Source organism: Clytia hemisphaerica, unplaced genomic scaffold, assembly GCF_902728285.1.
Source record: "Clytia hemisphaerica strain Z4C2 unplaced genomic scaffold, Clytia hemisphaerica genome assembly, whole genome shotgun sequence".
Lineage (NCBI taxonomy): Eukaryota > Metazoa > Cnidaria > Hydrozoa > Leptothecata > Clytiidae > Clytia > Clytia hemisphaerica.
Window position 1 is genome coordinate 1,897,355 of NW_027103721.1, and position 6,195 is coordinate 1,903,549.

Consider the following 6,195-nt stretch of genomic DNA (forward strand, 5'->3'; position numbering starts at 1 on the left):
GGGACACGAGAAGTTTTTTTCGCGTTGGTGTAATGCAACATGCTCCATCCCACCAACACAAGAAAAAAAGTGTTTATCCCTTGTTTTCTTTTTTTGTTTCATGGAACACAAAGTGAAGGAAATACCCAAAAGACACGCTGATTTTGTCCCTGGGACAATGGAGCAAAATTGATTCGAATAAAAAACTTCTTGTGTCCCCAAGCCTTAAAATTCCTGCTATTCGGTAAATTTTTTACTATCGTCCATGAAACGACTTCAAAAAATTGAGTCCCCACAAAGTCGAAATCGCTGCACGCTTGCTAGGTCTGTAGATTTAGAATGCCATGGTGGAGATGGAGTTAATAAACAGAAAAAGGACTACAAAACAAGAGGTTTTTTCAGTTTGAAAATTGTGTAATACATAACGTATATAACATATGAAATTTTCATTTTTGATGAAATTGTATGATAATTGTAAAATGTATAATAATTGTAAGTAATGAGCATTGTTAGCCTAGTTCTTCGTATAATCAAAGTTTTTTCTTTTGAGAGCACACCTGTAAATTTTTATATTTTTAATGAATATAGTAGTAACTAGACGGTTCCCGTCGTCGCAAACGCCGGTTAACGGTTTTGCTTGCACATCAAAATCCTTTAAAATACTATAATGTGGGTTAATGCCTGACATCATTTTGGCTTAAAATGCCGAATACAATAATAAAAATTATACTTCTAAACTTTCTACATTAGTCAAAATTTTGTGTCTGTAAGCCTCGATGATATGTCTTTTTAAGATAACGGAAGTTTGAGTTCAATGAAATGCCATAGTGACCCTGTTAAAATTATCGAGGGTACCCGTCGTTGCAGACTCCCAAAGGTGTCTATGGTGGTGAGAGGGTTGCTTCTAGGAAAAGAAAAAGCCTTAGTTGTGAAGGAGAGGCTCGCGCTTTGCGATCGAGCACTGAAGGTTTTCCCGTTTGTTGGCTTCACATGCGGACAGCTTAAGACCGGCACATATGCAATGCAACCAACATTGAAACCTTTTTAAATAATGTTAGACGAAGTTTAATCATCAAACAACAATGTTGGATTTTGTTGCGAGTGTTGATATAAAATAATTCGAAATCGTGCAACAAAAATGCCACACCTTTTTATTTGAAACTTTGTGACGTCGCAGTACTTTTTCATGAAATTGACGTCAGAACTTTTTTCGTTTACAAATAGCAGTGTAGAGTCTTCTCTAATCCGAGTTTTCTACGTTGTCAAACTTAGCGCGAGACTTTTTGTATCGAAGGTGGATAGGTTTTCCAGCCGCGGCGTTCAAATTTTAGAAACCTTAACATATGTTACTGGGCTAGCGTTACAGACATTTTTCATAAACTCATTTAGTATAGTAAGATTTAGTAGTTCCAGTATGATTTAAATTTTGAAAAAAAAGAAGGAAGAATAACACATGAAAAGCGGCATTGAACTTATTGTAAAAGTGTGCTAAAACTATTAATTCGCATCAGTAAATTTTAAATCTTAAAAGTTTTGTTTTCAAATTAGAGTGACATCTTTTGCTTACTCGTCAATTTTAATTTGCAAGTTTTTTAACATTGGATTGACACGGATGTGGAGCAAGATTGGTCAAAAAGAGGAAAATAAAAACATTTTTTGCTTATATCAGCATAATTGCCACCGCAGGAAGCCTAAAGCTTCCGAGGATGGCATTCATAGCTTCACTCGTGAGGGAAAGTTGGGAAAACATCTCATAATTTTGCGCGCGCGTTTCAGTATTTTAGTTCCGCTTAGCGGAACATTATCAATTAACGGTTATTTGATTTCCCGGAATGAAGAGCGATAAGCCGTGTTTTACAGGATAGCTCTTTTTTAGCTTGCGCGGCGGACGTTTGTTTCTTCCTATCGTGTCGGAGCTTTCAAACAATGTCAATTGAATTATCTGGTATTTCTTCTATTGACTATGTTTCAAACGATCAGCCGATGGCTCTGGCTTTAGGTATAAGGTAATGTCAGCGATAAAAAAGGAAAGTTGGTGGACCTGATGTGATGGTGGCAGACATCTTGAATTTCTCCCTGTTTCTTTAAATCTGTTTTATTCCAGTTATTAGCACAGTCCAGTAGTCCAATCGCACTACTTTTCTATAAACCCAACAATCCAGTGTGAGTTTGCTGAAAGGAAAACTAAACAATTTGAATCCTTTTTAGACATTGAGATTGATTTATATTTTCCAGCGAAACAGAACACAGACTGACAGAACAACAGTCTGACAGTTATTTATATAGTTTTTTCCATCATCGTTCTAACACTATTGATACAGAACAGCACACAGCTGACAATTAAAAGAATTTTTGAAACTGAACTAAAGTATAAAACAAGGCGCCCTATAAAAGGGAAATTCCATAAAGGAAAGTTTGCATTTTGCAAAAATCTATATATACAGTAGTTGACACTCTCTAATTCAAATTTCAAGGGATTCTCATCGAATACCACAGCATATTGAATATTGAGAAGGTCTCCCAAATCCCTAAAGTAAATATTGAATTATAGAGTAACACGGGAAGAAGAAGGCGAAGCGAAGGTTGGTTATTGCGATTGGTTTTTGAACGTCGAATCAGTACAATAACCGAAGATCTTGCTGAAAATTTATATAAGTTTTTTGGAAGAAATCTTTGATATTTGCAATATTTGAGGAGTCAAATTTTGAGTTTCTAATTTGAACGCAACAAAATCGAACATTTGAATTTCAAAATATCTGGCATTTTTTTTGTTACTAGAAATCAATAGAGAGTGGTTTTTCAAAACCTTTAAAGTGACTTCAAATTTTTATCCAAAACGGGCTTATCAAATAGTAGAACGTCAAATTAGACAGTGTCAACTGTAATTACATTTTTTGCTTTTTGCTCCTAAAATAATTTGAAGATTTTTCACAGTATGACAGAGGAAGACTTTGCGATTAATCTAGACACTGCATTGAATGTTGCACATTTCCGAAATTCAAGCAGGACAACTGGCAGTCGTACCTATTCTTGCGCTGTTGATTGCTTTCTTGAAATATGTTACCGCTTGCTTCTTCCAGAAATGAAAGCTAAAGTATCATATGAAAAATCAAGTGATTTTTTTAAGCTGCTTCAATTAAGTGGATCAATGGAAATTTCACTTGAAGATTACGATATGAAAAGTAATGCTTTTCGACTGCTGGATGAAATTAGGGAACCGGTATGGTCTAAGATTATTGAAAATTGTGGTACCTTTGTGAGAAGAAATAGCGACGCCAGAGTTTCAAGAGATTTTTGGAAGTAATATTTTCAAAGAATTATCAGAAGAAGAGAGACATGTTTTTGAAACAAGTTTTGTAATTCAGGGTACTTGTAATAGTTGTGGTAGTGAGAAGGAACAAAGAGAAACGGGTAGCATTGTCAGTCTTCTTTCGCATTTTTGCCACCGCAGGAAGCCTAAAGCTTCCGAGGATGGCATTCATAGCTTCACGCATAAGGAAGTTGGGCAAACATCTCATAATTTTGCGCGCGTTTTTCAGTATTTTAGTTCCGGTTAAATTGTGTACCGGTAACATTCTTAGCTTGACTGTATTTCTATTGTTTTATCATCATTAAAAACACTTTTCCGGATTTGTTTTGATCTGATTACCCATTTTCAAAGCTCTATATGTCTTTTTTTATTACCTCAGGAAGTCAAATTAAGGGAAATTCCCTATTTAAACCACAAGTAGTTATTAACCGCTATGAGCAAGGCAAATTAGAATTTTTATCCTTTCAAAAACTTGCCGTTTGACTATTACAATAAAATGGCAGTTTAGTACAGTAGCGTTTAGTATGATATAAACAAACCATTATATACCATTATTTTGGTAATAAAAGAGATAACAAAAAAAAACAGATAAATAACTTTATCTTATCTCTATAAGAAGATATCTATGAGATGGACACAAATTGCTAATATTTGTAGACTAAATTTTGCTTCAGATGAGATGTCATTCACAGAAGTAACGGCTATCAGTAACATTTCTTTCAAAATTCAACAACTAATTTGAACGTTCTTCTGCGGTGGCACTTTAATGAAAATTATAGCTAGTATAACAATAGGCAGACACTGCCCTGATATGAAACATGTGTCTGGTATGAAACGGGAGCACTTATGTAAAAACAAAACCTTTAAAATGTCATCACTGTGTAAAAGAAATTTCTACTCCCGGGGGGGGCACTGGGTTTGCGGACTGACGGTATGTGCGGGCCAAAAAATGGCTTTTAAAATTGCACCCTTACAGTGCAGCAAAAATCAGTGAAAATCATACCCTTAGAGTGCATTTTCCCCCAAATTTTCGATCCCTTTCGTGCAAAAAATGGTCAAAATTCTAGCATTTTTGGTCAAAATATCTAGATTTTTCAAGAATTTTCTGAAATTTCTACCCTTACAGTGCATCTCTAGTTTTTCCGACCCTTACAGTGCATTTGAGGTGCCTTGAAAAAGACACCCTTAGTGCCCGCACATACCCGTCGGTCCTTTTGCCCAGCTGCCCCCCCCCCCCCGGGTTTCTACTACATTGACTATAAAAAGCCTTGTTGTGTCGCTGACGATTTAAAAAAAAAATTCATTTTCAGTGACAAACTTAGAGTGAAATTTTTTTGACTGAATAAATAATTTTCAATGTTCTAAAAATCAAAGATAACTCCTTTGAAATTGTAAGCACCCTTTTTATAAGAAGAAACTAGATAAGATCATATTAAGAACAAGCTAAGAACATTTTAAGTCTTTGCAGACTGTAAAAACCCCAATTTCTTAAGTAAACGAACAACAATTCTCAGAAAACGGTGAAAATAAGAACATCTTAATAAACATTTTTAGGCTTAAAACCCTAAAATTTTTAAGAACATCGGCGCTTCCAAAGATTTTTATAAAAAAACGTGTATCAATGGCAAAGCTCTTTAAACTTTTTTTCCAACCAAATTAATTTTCATTTCAACAACCACAAAAGTATAAATACTAGCCGTATATGATATAAGAAACTGTAACGAAAGCAAGTAGCTGCTAAGGTCTAAGGATTTCATACTTTTTGTTAATATATTTAAGAGCCCCCTGCGGTCCTTCAATTCACGCAATCACGCAAATTTTCATTCAAAATTCACGCAATTTCTGTTTACGCAAAGTTTTCCGATTCACGGATTCACTAGCGAGCACCTCGCCAAAATCCAGGATTCTTATTCATTCCGTTTCTTACTAGTGAGTTCCACTTAAACGATTTTTGAAATATAGAAGCCTTTGCTTTTTGACGCAAATTCTATTTTTTTCACTTCTTTGGAGGCCACGGCATATTTCCGGAGGCTAGAACATATTCACAGTATTCTTTCAAACCCCCATTCATAGAGTTTGCCACCTGGAAGTCTTCAATATAAGTTTCATTTATTTCATTGATCCTGTTCAATTCTCCTTCGTTCATACCCTGACTGCACTCCTCAAATCCAAAAGAATAGGGAATATCAAAAAGTTCATTCAGTATTCCATGTACAGGATCTAATCTAGAGGGTCTTATTCGATGAGCTTTTCAATTATCAACCACGTTATCAATATGATTTTGAATGAGGGGCGAGAACACGAACCAAGATACCTCCTCGTTAAGCTTGCTTCCAGTCACAAAATATCCCTCTTCAACTTTTCTTTAAAAAGAATTGATTACCCAACCACTGTAAGTCTTTCTTAAAGAAGACCACCATGCTTCGATCCGCTGGTTATTATAACAATAGCATTCAGTTTGAGGTCGTTGTTGTTATTTTCTGCTTGCGCAGTTTGATTATTAGCCCGAGAGTGTCATTTGGGCCCGACGCGAAGCAGAGGGCGCAAATGGCACTAGAGGGCTAATAATCAAGCTGCAAGGGCAGAATTAATGACAACAACGAACGAAAGCTTAACGCTATTACTATTATTATCCATATCGGAAATTCAAACAACGTTTTTTTCTAGCGTCAGCCAAGCCTTTTCGCTTCAATGCAATGACTTCAACAAGTTTTGAGTACCCTTGCGAGTGGGCCGCAAATGACCAAAAAGTGTTTTTTTCTGACGTCGGTTTAGTCTCACCGCTTCAATGCAACAACTTCAATAAAGTTCCGAGCGGGCTGCAAATGACGTTATCGCCCATTAACCAGGGCGGTTAATGATATTTCAGCCCTCTGAAGCACGACGCCTTTAGTTTTCTCAGCGCG